The sequence below is a fragment of the Plectrocnemia conspersa genome, unplaced genomic scaffold (genome assembly GCF_051122295.1).
Source record: "Plectrocnemia conspersa isolate PC_06_02 unplaced genomic scaffold, ASM5112229v1 ptg000004l, whole genome shotgun sequence".
Classification (NCBI taxonomy): Eukaryota; Metazoa; Arthropoda; class Insecta; order Trichoptera; family Polycentropodidae; genus Plectrocnemia; species Plectrocnemia conspersa.
The window spans coordinates 16,040,092-16,054,876 of NW_028277168.1; positions in this window are offsets into that span (position 1 = coordinate 16,040,092).

Consider the following 14,785-nt stretch of genomic DNA (forward strand, 5'->3'; position numbering starts at 1 on the left):
TAAAACTATATCAAAAGACCTTGAATATCATTGCTATTTGAACGAAGAATAGCAAAATACAACTTTTTATTGTCGTTATAGGGTTAAAAAACGTGTAAAAGACCTTAAAATTGACAATATTTCTACTCACTATCAAAACATGTAGCTTTATATAATTATAATAATAAAATTATAATATTGAATTTATTAAAAATCTTTTAAATATATTTAATATTATAATTTTAATTGTAAGCTATTTGCAATTTATATTTTATTTATTTTAATAGGAACATATTTATATTAATTAATGAATATACTTCTTAAATTGTGAATTATTTTACTGCAAGAAGCTTGTATAATGAAAAATATAATATGATTTGTACCCGTACTATTTTCAAAATATAATTTCTTAACAATTTGAAGTAGGATTTGCTGCATATTGTGAAATAAAATAAGAATAATAATATACATAAGGGTGTTTGTTAGCCTCAGGTTCACCCTCATACGTGTTGTTCACATACATATAATACATTCACACGTATGAATAATCCTCCCTAGGGGTACATCCATAGTTCGCTGGGGAACTTTCACGTGCGTTCTCTCGTGGACGTATTGCGCAATCGGTCGAGAAGCGCCCACGAATAGATCACAAGGAGCTTAGCTGCTCGGTGAGCATTTTTAACCCTTCCGTCGTTTTGCCCGCCATCTTGATAATCCGCACACACAACTTTGACTGTTCAGACATAATTTAATTTGCGGCAATCATTGGGTCGGAACTGATACGTCACCGCAATACACGCTCGGACACTTTCGCATTTCGATTATTAACACTGTCCGAACTACCCTAATACCACCCTCTGATCCTCGCCAATGGACATACAGTTTCAACTTTTTTAACGTAATATTTTTTACGATAGTATCTGCAAAACCTAAATGACCCATTACTTTACCCTAAAATCACGGACTCAGAAGGATATGAACTCGAAATAAAATTAAATTTATGCAGTATCGAATAGATGCCAAAAGTACTAATATATATTTAGTACATGGTTCAAAAGTACTAATATAGTATATTTAAAATTAAAAAGTCAAAAGTAATAATATATATTTAGTATAATACCCTTGGGGAAAAGAGAAAAACCTTAACAAAATCCTTACACACATATTTTAAATTCACGAAAAGTTTAAGTTATATTTTTATTGTAATTCATATTCGTTTTTAAACCAATATAAATTACGTACTTTTACATTTTGTCCCAATGACCATAAAAATACTTTCGCCCAAGGCAAAATAACTTTTATGGTAAGGTGAAAGTTCGTATGAAAATAAGTTATGTATAGCACAATTTAATAATAAAAATACATAGGAAATTTAATAAAAAAACAACAATAATTTTTATTAAAATGGAAAATGTTTTACTGTAATAAAATTAACAATTTAATCGCCCTTGTCTTTTTTATTAATATTTATAATACTTCGATTCACAAGGTGCCACAAACAGGCGATTAAAGAATTTCAATCAACTTGAAGGTTATTTTTTATTATCACATATTACTTTTTACACTGTGCAACATTTCCGCTAAGATTCTGATTATTTTCTTTAGAATTCTGAGTTATTCTGATATTTTGTAGCCCTTTAAGAAATATCCACATGTCGACTTATCGTGCCTAAAACCATGTTTATTTATTAACAAAAGTAAGCCTGGTCAGAAAATATCAATTTTGGATTGATGTTTTTAAATACAATTTGTAAAGTGCAAATCTTTTTGGGGAGGTCGTTTTTTGTTTTTGTTGAATATGACGTTAATTTTCAGCGGATGAAATGAAAGTTTTGCAGCATTTTTTTTATTAAACCTTTCATTTAACATGAAAGTATTTTAGCCAATGCGTTACAACAGGGTAAACACAGTCAACACTTACAAATAAGTAGTGAAACACTAGACTGAAGTCTGGAAATTTTGGATTTTTTTAATTATAAGATATAATTATATCTTACAATCAATAGAGTGCCTAGCTCAATTTTACTTATTTATCCGTTAGATTGGGAAACTCAAGAAAAACCTAATCTGCTATGATTAATCGAAATTTTAACTATATAATAATTACTAATTTTAATCTCCAAAACACAATAGAAATTGAAAAACGCTAGGGTTCATATGATATTTGAGCCCAGATCTTTTATACATTAGTCATTAACTTATATTTCTGATTATCGAATTAAACTACTGATTTGTTATATTTATTGGAAAAACGCAATTGTATTCTTCTACACCAATAAAAATGCACTTTATCTAAATAAAGCATATTTAGATAAAGTGCATTTTTATTGGCGTAATTTGGTTTAAACGCCATATGTTACACTCCTTCAACAAAAATAAACTTCAGAGTTAAAACTGTTTGGCTAGGTAAACATATAATCAACCCAATCAAAATAAATTGAAACTTCCGCGGTTGATAGCACATTAATTAACAAAGTTTTTCCACCTGAAGTTCTGTATATTATTGCAAAATTAAAAAGTAAAAATGTTACTATATATGTAAATAAATTAGATAAAACTAATCAAAGAACTTTCAAGAAATAGCATTCATTGACATTTTTACCGGGTGTTTGTTATTTTGCTATTTTCTCACTATTTGAAAAACAGCAATGATTCACAGATTAGGAATCTAGGGGAAAAAGCAAAAATTCGGATTAATTATCGCCGTATTTGGTTATTGCCGTCATTAAGTAAAATATTTTTAAAAAAATTAATGCGCGTGAGGAATAAAATCATGAACGAATAAATACGTTTTTTTCATTCCTAATATTTCGTTTAAATTGAAAATGGTCGCGATGGTTAAAAACCAGTTTCTAATAATTTAATAATGTGTATGTTTAAATGCTTCTATAATTTTTTATTAAAAGCAATTTATAAAACATATCCTTTTATAATATATATAATATAATTTTCACTCACCAAATTTTCGGCGTCCGTTTTCTACGTACAACTGTCACGAACACACTTATTTTCACAATTACACTTATTTTTACAATTACACTTATGAACAACACTATATGCTTATTTTTATTATCAACACTTTTTTATCACTATATATTTATTGAGCGATATGTATAAAAACACTCGTCAATATGAAAAGGAATTTCACAAATTCTGCAAATGTATGCTATACATTTCCTTATTCCACGTGCAGAACAAACACGACATTTTCTTCTCACACATTTCTCCCCACTTTTTATATTTATTGGCTAATAATTTTTAAGATTATCCGAAAGGGTTTCTGGTGGATCGACAGCACGGGCACGGCAAGATGTGATAGAAACCGGTGAAATATCTATGGAATCGATAGATTTCACTGAGTTCTGCATCCATCTTATAGCCTCACTCAAAAAAAAATCTTAAAATTTAATTTTACTGTTAGGATTCAGATTTTGATAGACACGGAACGAATTAAACAATGCGCGTGAAAAAAAATAAAAGAACTACCTTGTTTTTCCATTCTATTGTTTTTTGAAATAATAAGTAACTAAGTAACGTGTTTTTTTTAAATATTGATTTATTTATTATATTCTATTACACATTGAAACTTATATATTGTAAGGCTAGTCGTTATGTTTCTTTTTCCCGTGTCTATTATTTAGCTGCTATAAAAGGTAGATATAATTTTTAAATTTTTTTTTATGAATTTGGATAAGCATTTCACCTTTTCTGGCATGTTTCATCTGTAGGGGTCTTAATTTTATATTTTTACAGGATTTTGGCAAACCCCTATTTTTCCCGATAGTTTCACAAAGTTCTGTTTTCCGTGAAAATAAATCTTTTGTGAGTAAAACGCTATTATAAGAATTGTCAGCATAAACACGGTGCCACTTGTCTAGATATCGATTTACTACATTCCTGCATTTACGGTATATAATTTGCAGTTATATACCGCAATTTGGGGTAATTGAACATATTTTTTTAAATTAAAAATCATAATCACAAAAGATCATTGAGAGAAGAGCAATTTTCGCGATATCTTTCGATCGATAGTTCAAAAGATAGTAAATATACTGCATACCGAATTTGGGGTTCATCATATACCATAATTGATAAATAAAGGTATGCATAATTGTTTCATATGCGACTTACAGATTTAGAAACACGGGTTAAATGACATAATTAATAATAAATATAAATACAATATTAGATATCTAGTACTTTATTTGAAAAATCTTTGTCATATTTTTGTAGGGGAGGTTGATTTTCTTACTATTAATATACACAATCTAAATAATTTTGATGAAACAATGCAAATTACGTGCTAAATGTTAATTTATAAAATATATTGTGAAATAAAAATACACTTTAGATATATTATTGCTTTCGTAGATTAAAAAAATTAGATATCTAAACATAAATCATTGAGTCTGTGAAAGATAGGTATTATTGAAAAATAAGGACAAGCATTTTATAAATATTTTAATAATACTCTAAAGTAAAATATTTATTTATGCGTGAAAGCTTTCATGAATTTGATACCGAGACTCATTATACACTAATTGTTGCTGTTACAATCGTTAGTCGTTAATTGCACATATGAGATTTCACATAATGCAATTATTGTGTATTTATGGAAAATTTATCAGTAAATTTATTTTTAATTATATTAAAACTAATGGCTGTCAATTAACGAACTTAGCCGTAATATGTGTATACGTATACACGATGTGTAGTACATGTATCATTTATCTCTAATGAGACATAACATATTTAAATTTGCCTACTTCACCTCTCTCAGTGCTACACTTTGGATCTTAAATTCCAAGTCATTTGCAAATATAACGTACTTGAAAATAATACGACTCGAGCGATAAATGCGTCAGATAAAGTTTTAATTTACCTATAATCATTATTGCGATTATATATGTGAGTTAAAGAACAGGCGGAATCACTCTTGAAGACGATTGAACACATTCATTAGATATAAAATGTATTAGTCTGATAAAAGTACTTTACAGATTGATACTAAATCTATTTATATTATAATAATAATGAGGATATGCAACGTATCTCTATTATTCTATAAACCAGTCATTAAACAACATGTTCATGCTTCTTATCAATCTAAATTATTATCGAAGCACGTTGTTATACATAAGTATTTTTTTTTTTAAATACAGTGAAACCTCAGATTACGAGTAACTTAGTTTATGAGTGTTTCACAACACAAGCATATTTTTAAAATCAATTTGACTTTATAAACGTGCAATGTCTTGCATTACGAGAAGTACGTATTGCGTCACTTTCTCCCAAACTAATCCGATGATTTTTTTTCTCGTTTCGGGATTATAAGATGGTCCTCTTTGGCTTTTTGCAAAATTGTGCCAAAGAGGATCTACATATATTACAACAAAAAAAGTCACAAGCCTATGAAAGACCGCGTAGTGTGCCAATGCAAAATTAACTCCTTGCTCGTATACCATTACAAAAATTCAGAAGCCCTTAAGAAATTCAAGGTGGAGAAGAGTAAGTTTAATTTTATCTGGAGGTAGAATTAATAATTTAATACTCAAAGCCTTGTTGCTCCACATACGTTAAAAATATAGGATAAATAAACTTCAATAAAAATCACAAATAGAAAATAATTAACAATCTGGATATAATTAAAAAAAGTGTTTAATTTTTTTTTTTCTATAGAAATCATTTACATTAATTTACAATATTAAAAAAATATTCTTTAATTATAATATTTTTATAATGTAAATATATAACTATCTGGAGTACCTCAAAACAATAAAAGATCGACCACCGTACATGTACGGCGATATAGGAAGTTGGCATAATATCAAGGGAAAATATTGCATTCACCGTTTCTTAGAGAAAAAATCTTCAGACATGTAATAGTTCGTAAAAAAAGACCATGAAATCAACCGTAGCTCAAATCTGCTATGATAAAAAAAATAAACTTAAGACCGCAAAAAAAGGGATGTACATACTATATAAAATATTCCTATATTACATAAAAAATAATGAGAATTTTTTCATATGAAGCACTAAGAACAAACTTAGCATTTATTTTTCTTATTACTCTTTAAAAGTAGGGATAATAATTCAGTGTAAGGATATATTAAAATTTAATTCACATTTAATTAAAACTTACAGTTACAGCCATTAGCACATATATTTTTATTAAAGTATTTTTTTAAATCATCTCCCATAGTGTTGTGATACTTTGGCTGCGAATAAACTGTTCAAAACCAGGAGGTAATTTAATTGCGGAACGTGTGAAAACGGAGTGGTTCATTATGCAGAGAACGTTTCGCAGCACTCGGAATTGGGTAAGGAAAGAAAGTAGAACGTACTACATCCCCTCTGTGTTATAGTAGTCGTACGAATTGTTTTATAATTTGCTAAGCGCTAGAAGTCCCGTAATTTCAACGGTACACCCACTGCTGAATGTAAATTTCAAGCATTAAACTTGGGAGAACCAGGATCGATTTCTTGTATCCGATATGAAACATGTTGACTTGAACAATACGCACGAATGGATTCTATGTGAGTTTTGAAACGTGTTTGGATTATGTTTTCTGTGTGTGCAGTAATGGAGTGTCTGGTTTTACATAAAAATATAAACCTTCTATTTTTAGATTATATGTTAATAGTACACTGTGGAAAAATCTTTTTTGTCATAAGAATGTTTATTTAAAATTTAGACGCTGTATCATTTCCAAGCCTTCCAAAATTCTTGGAAGTTGTTCATATATTTGGCACGTACCTGAGGGGCAGCTTATCTTCATGACGAAGGCTTATCTGGTACCGGCGTGTCAATTATACGTTTAGATCTTACAATTGCCCGTGAAAGTTCACCATTAAGCTTCTTTTTCTCACATGTTCGTTTAGTATCAGGGGTATTAAACAAATAAATAATAAAATATTTTATTTCAATTTAATAATTCAAAATAAAATATACTATTTATATTACATATTCATAAAGGTTCTCAAACTTTTTTTATAAAATCGCTTACATTACAATAAAAAATATTAGTTTGGATAATAAAGTTTTACAATTTTATTAATAATAATAATGGTATTGATTTTTGAAATAGCAACTCTAATTGGGAATTCAATTGGAATATTGCTCTTTTACGTTCGTCATTGTTAAAAAACATTGTTCACATGAGTAGATCGTTGAAAAATGAATTAATTGAGTGATTGCTTTTTAATAAATAAACTATCAACATGTAGGAAGTATATATGATATTATCCATATTAATCAGATTTTACTACCATTTAAAATACTGTTTATAATATTTCAAATATTTTTTCTACTATTCTTACACATGAGTATAGTATAAAAATTTAAGTTACATAATTTATTGTAAAGTAATTGGTAACTTAAATTATATTATTAAAATCAAAAATTATTTTAACCGTACATTGCGTTATTAATATATTATATTGCGTTACTAATATATTACAATAATAATAACACGCATTATCTGTCAAAATTAAAGAGAAATGAATCGTCTTATTGACACTTAAAAAGTCGAAGTGATTTACGAGATAAGAAATAAGGTTGACCCCTGTAACATTAGTAACAATATTTTTGCTACATTTGACATAAAATATTTCATTAGATATTGTTGTTGGAACTGAGAAGATGACTTGGGTACCATGCCGTTTTAAGCGTTTTAGTCCCTCATACACTCAGAGAGCTCAAAATATTATTATTAGTTTGTATTGTTAGGTTTATTTTTGAAAAAAGGGTCGACTTAACAGGGGTTGAGGCCTGTGTGGATATTTTAAAAAAGGGCACACGTTTGTAATAAAATTAACTAAGAAACGAGCTTTATGAAATTATGAACGGTGGCTTTGACGATCACCGGCCGTAGCTCGACGAATGCCCATCAAAGACTGATTTTGCGGTCAATTAGGCGTGAACTCTTCCGTGAACCTGCGGACAAGGGTTCAGTGGTCAAAATGTGTTGTGCAAGATGAAAACGGCTCAGTTAAAGCACCGCGGATGCTCCTATACACCTTTCTATTTGATTATTATACGAGGGATATTCGGAAAGTAACGACACAAAATTTAGAAAATATTTTAATTTAGAATTATTTTGGTAACACCTCTTTATTTATTACTAAGAACTTTATTTATAACTAACGAACTTTAAGGCTAAAGATAAGCTGGTAACAAAATATATATTGTATAAAGAAATGTATATGCTGCTATCAGGCGGTGAAGTTTAAATTCCATATCTTGAGAGTCTTTATGCGCGTCGAGGAGTATTATTGTCGTCTGTAATGTATATTATTCATTGTGATACTAGACTCTAAAGATCTAGTCGAGTCCTGACTTGTATACAAATTGTGTATACAAGTCAGGACATCCGTCTTCGGGAATGAGCAACATTCTTCTCCGTTAATCTAGGTTCGTTTTGAGTAATCGAAATAATGAATTAATGGAATTTTGTGAAAACATGCATTAAATATATGCCGTAAAACATATTTCGCTAACGGTTTTATTATACCTTGTTGCAAATTTTATGCCGTTAAGCAGCTATGTTTTAATTTAATTTGTAAAATTGCTATCGGAGCATATATACTTATATTTAAAATGTAAATAAAGAGCTTAAATTAAAAACGTAAATATATTAATCTCATAATTGATGAAAATTTGATAATTACAGAATAATTATAGAATGCGATTTTAAGATCAAAAATAAATAAACATATAACTAAAATTATATATTTAATAAAACGTTTATAATACATACAATATATTCATTATCGTTAAATAAAAATCTTAAAATCTTGAATATATTTATTTAAGACTCAAATCCTGAGAACTTCCTAAATATAGCATAGTAAAAATCTTGATTCTCGGGTTTTCAAAAAAGTTTTGATAATCAAATTCCATTGTAATAATAACTTTATTTTATACTATAATATTTTTTAAATTATTTATATATCTTTAAACGCAAATGAAATAAATTACAATTCAGATAATTCCAGAGCGTCATCAGTACGAACATTTTTCACGCAACTTTTCACATTACTTAATAAAAAAAGAGCGAAGCGTAAATGTGCAGAGTTTTCAGCTCGTTATTTAAAAGCGTTCATATTTCATTCCAGGGGTTTTTTATATGTACGTATAAATTATACAATGAACCGTCCCTATAATACTATAATCGATTTTCACTTGTGTACAAGATGTACACAATACGTAACAATTCTACGAATGATATTTTAATAAAGAGAAATAAATAAACGTCTTCAGCGTCTGGTGGTGGCATTGTTTACCTCTTCATTAACCGAACGAGTGAGACCTGGTTTAATTTATATGTTATATAACGACAAAATAAATGTAGAAGTAACCAAAATAACTATTTTTATATTGGAATAAACGTAACGAAAATATTATTCATCATCAGTTTCGTCGTGATTGTTTTCGTGCTTCTGCGGTCTCGATTTACGTTTTTTGACACCTTTAGCTCTCCCATTTCGTTTTGAATTTCTTGAACCGTAGTCATTATAGTCTCCGTTATCAGCGCCTTCCGAGGAGTCTCCATGGGTTCCTGATTGCTTTTGAACGACTATACATCTGTAAAAACATGAAATATAATATATGAAGTAAAACAATTCCAAGAAGATCAAGTAGCATAAATTTCATAAAAAATAAATACATATTAAATCAGTGCTACATATACAAAATGTACATACTCATAATACTTTATATGGTAATTCAGCGAATCGTATCTCAATTCTCCTAAAAGTAAAACGCTGGGATACAAAGGCGAATAACAAACAAATATACTCGTATATCTCAAAAGCCTTTTCTGAAGTATTTGGTTACTCAGGGATTCCAAATAATAAATAAAATAATACCCCAAACTAAAGTGTCATAGTTGACACGAATACAGATCTGATGGATCATCAAAGTAAAACGCATCTTTTAGCGAGAACCTTCATCTACTCTCAAATTTTATGATATCTTAAGTGAAAGTTTCTCTAGCCCAAACGTTTTCACTGAGATCGTAGGAATATTCTAATGATGGATAAGATTAAGAAAATGACGATAGTCCATCTCAACAAAAATAAACAACAGATCGAATGTATATGAATAATTTTAAAACATAGACATACAAAAAATTTAGATTTAACTGCCGTATTTATATCAATAATGAGGTATTTTATCTTTCGTTGGTACTTTACGCAAGCCCAATGCGTTACAATTGGGTAAAACTGCACTAACTAATAAAATCAATCATATATAATGAATACTTACAAGTAAATATTATATTAACATCTATATAATTAATTATAAATTATTATATATAATTATTATAATTAATTACAAAAATATATTGTTATGCAATTAAATACCTTGATTATTATATTAAATAGGTAACATTTATAGCATCTGTATACGACTATAAAACTAGTATTTTAAAATCAGACATTTATTATTTTAAATTAAATTAATTAATAATAAAGAGATGTCAAAAATTGGTTATGTCAAACAGATCATGTTCCAGCGTTTGGCTATTAATTCTCATTTTATTGGTCTATATTTTAATTATATAAAAATAAAACAAATCTAGTAAATTTTATCTACAACACAAACGTACTTAAAATAATTCAATTAAGGTATTTCAAAATCTGAAAACCTCAAATTTAACTATAATATATTTAAGACTACTAAATCATGAATTTCTTATTTTAAAAGGATGTGGCATATGCGTAACTAATATTGATAATAAATAATTTAATAGAATTTATTATAAACAGAAGGGAATTTTGATAGAATTATGTACACTTGAAAATAAACCAGACATTAATACATAATCTTAATCGAATAATATAATATATATTATAATTATTCAAGGTAATAATTAACTTAATGATTAAATTGGTAAATAAATATAATAATTTGAAACGCTTTTTTGCTAAGTTACATTAACCGAAAATATTTCATCTTTCAATTCAATATGTGTATGGATAAACATTTTTGTATATAGAGGTATAAAATTATACATGAAAAAACTCTTAATGTGACAGAATCTTAATACCTTTTTATGCGGTCGCTGGTGTCGTTATCGGCAATATTATTTTCCGAATTTTCTTGGTCGATGTTATTTTTTTCGATTTCGTTTTTGTCCGCCCCACAATACGCACATAAAGAAGTAAATAAAAATATAAAGCAGAGTTTTCTTCGGAAAAGCATCGTCGTAATACTTTGCGTGTGTTCTCCTTACCGTTAGAGTGTAAAAATATCAAGTAAGTATTCGATTTATATATAATATATTGTTGCTATATTAACATATTTTTCCGATATATTATAATGAAGTATAATTAATATAAACTGAATATTTCTAAGACAGAGCAATTATGGAAGGTAAACTCTTATCAGCAAACCCATAATTTTATAAATAGCGTATATTTATAATACAGCACAAGAAATACACAAATATTATTATTCCACATAAGATAAGTATTTTTCCTTTTAAATGGCCGACTTTCCTGCTAAAACAATCGATAGTATATTTTTTAATAATTCAAATCAAATATGTGGAAAAATACGATCTGAAATAAAAAATACTGTAACAAAATATAAAGAGACATCTCTTAAGGGTTTTTGTTATTAAAAGCAAATAAAAGAAAACATAATTTATAAAAATGTAGATACGCATGCTCGTGCGTATTAAATTTCAGATTAAAAATTATCTGTACTAAATTATGACGTACACAAATATTAACTACATAAAACATAGATAACCTTCGCTAAATTATTGTGTTATTTGATAATATTTGTATTATTAAAACGAGTTTTTACGCATGTTTTAAATAGATTATTTCGCAGTTAAATATATATTTACCTCATGCACGTTGTGCAGTTATTTTTTATGGAAACTATATTTTTAAACAGTATGATAACGCTTTAAATTATAGTAAAAAAAACGTATTATTAAATATAATGTTTGAGATATGTTATATGTAATTGTATGTGAGCGTGTGTTTTATTTAATAAAATAATCAATTTAATAAAACTTCTGACCTGAGTTAATTTGCCATTAAAAATATTCTTTCTTAGTATTAATTAGTTAAGAATATAAAATTAACGTCTCCAATGACCGCTGAAGTTCTTTGACGTTTACAAAAGTAACTTCGTATAATTATTCCACATCTTATTTTGTTATTTTTATGTTAATTAATTTACTTTATATTTATTATATATATATATACATATATTATTAAAAACATGCAATTAGACAAGGACCAAAAATCTAATTAAATTTAAATAAATCTGATATATATCTCATTCGACTATTGCACCAATTGAAGTTGGTGCATTTTGTTCGAGATTGTATATTTTTAGCAACAGTTGATACCTGTTCACTTGGAGACGGAATTTTGGTTAACCGTTTTTTTTAATACACATTGCTTTTTTAGACACGATGGATCCCGTTTTAGCGTTATTTTCTTTGTTTCATTGTCTTGCGTTCTATTTGGTAAAGTCGTTCTTTCTCTTTAAAAATTCTAGGGATAGACATATCTATTTTAAGTTAATTTTGTACAACTTATTGCAACGCGACGACGATAGTTCCAACATCATCAGCAAATATGTAATAGTTTTATGAAAAAGCAGTGTATTTTACTTAATCCTGCTCTAGATTATATAGCTGTAGAAGTTTATATTGTTATTTTGTAACAAACATTTGTATGTCTTGTATTATGGGATGATCTGGTAAAACACTTGGATGAACATATTTTCTTCTTACTGCGTTTTAAATAACCTAAAACAATTATTCACTTTTTTAATCGATTGAATATTTTCTTGCATAAAAATAGCATAACGAATTGTAAGCTTAAGGGCATATTTAGGGCTGCTCCCTCAAAAATATTCATTACGTGACTTGTGCATTGTGATATTTTAGAACTTTTCTCCTAGAAGGTCCAATTATTCAAAGGAATTTAGGCACAATAGGTACTACAAACTACCATTTGGAAACCATACATCAATATGATTTCAAATGAAATATATTATATATGTATGTATCCATATATAAATAATTAAATATTTAATAAAAAAAAATTGCACAAATATATGATAAGAATTATTATTTTTTTGCGATAAACTCTATTTAGGTATGCCTGAGAACTGTTCTTCGTACATATGTATAACGTAAATGCGTCAGGGATAATTTATACAAAAATAGACGTCATTTACTGATAAAAAATTATGTATATAGTTAAATAAATAATAAGTATTTTTGTGTATTATTAGTAGGCTTCCGACCCAGATAGAAGCAGAAATGTATAATACCTTCGTGTCCCTGTTATTTTTAACAGGTACCTGGCAGTGGCGTAACTAGGGTATGTGCCGCCCAGGGCAATCCTTAAAATTGCTGTGTGTCCCCCCCATACATTTTTTTGCAGGGTCATATAATCAGCATTGAGTATTGTTAAGCTCTTGCTATTCGTAGATTTACATAAATTTTAGTTTATTCAGATTCCATATTCCATAGATTCCATCGCGAATATGCCGCCCTCAAGCAAGTGCCGCCCGGAGCGGCCCGCCCCCTCCGTCCCACCATAGCTATGCCACTGGTACCCGGTCATTTTAATTTCAATATAATATTTTATTTCTTCATATGAAATTTATATCTCACACAATTTTTAAGATGTATAATTCTGTGGCTATTCTTTCATTTCACGAAACCCATTTAGAGATGAAGTAGGTAGTAAAATTGGTGTATGGAAAAGGGACAGAAAATCCCCATCTAACTCTTTTTGTTTCATATATGAAGAAGAAAATTTGTTTGTAATACAAAAAATCTTTAACCGATAAAAACTATCTGAAGCACTAGAATGTGTATTGGCTCAATACATGTATCCTGAATCGAAAAATTATGCTCAATACCGGAACTTTTTTAACAAAAGTCAAAACATATTTTTTCTTTAAGATTAACAGTTTATAAAGCAATTATAAAAGGTAACTGATAATTTACACTTGTGTATTTACAAGAAGCATGTTTAATATGACGCGTTGAAAATAATGGAAAATATTTACAAGAGATAATTTATAATATAGCAATATTTATTTTTAAAAATCATTTAACCTTTTGTACTTGCCAATCTAATGTTGTTGAACTTCCTGTAGTTTTCTTCTCTGTGTCATTAAGATATTATTTTTTTATTTAAATACAATAAACGTATTTTCTAATACTTACGAACTTATATATTTTTACATTTATTTAAACCATATTACTTATACTATAATGCAATTGATTTGAATAGCTTTATTAGCAGTTTATTAGTATTGAAATGAGCTTATTTTTTCTTTATCAATAATGGCTTGACAGTTTTTGTAAAAGTACTATTAAAATAATTAATTGTGTTTAATTAAGAGTAGAGGTGGCATATTGATTATTATTAATTAATAATTTGTAACTACGAGTATATCTACGTATTTTTAATATGTAGATAGATTTGCATGGATTAAATTACCGAATAAAATCTCGTTATAGATAGTATAACACAATGATATCAAACGACGTTTAACATAACAACCGATGATATTCGACTATGCGATTTACCAAGGTTATTATCAAATATTTTTTTTATTTAATTCAAATCAGCAAAAAGATTAAATAAATAATACGGATTTTTTTGAAGATATTATCTTCCATGACAACGTTCGATTTAAAAGAAATATAAATAATATGTGATAACCGGTGGACAAAAAAATATTATTACATTAGAAGAATTATTGATTGGGTGTAATATTTTCTACTTTTATAATGATGCAATAGAAAGAAAT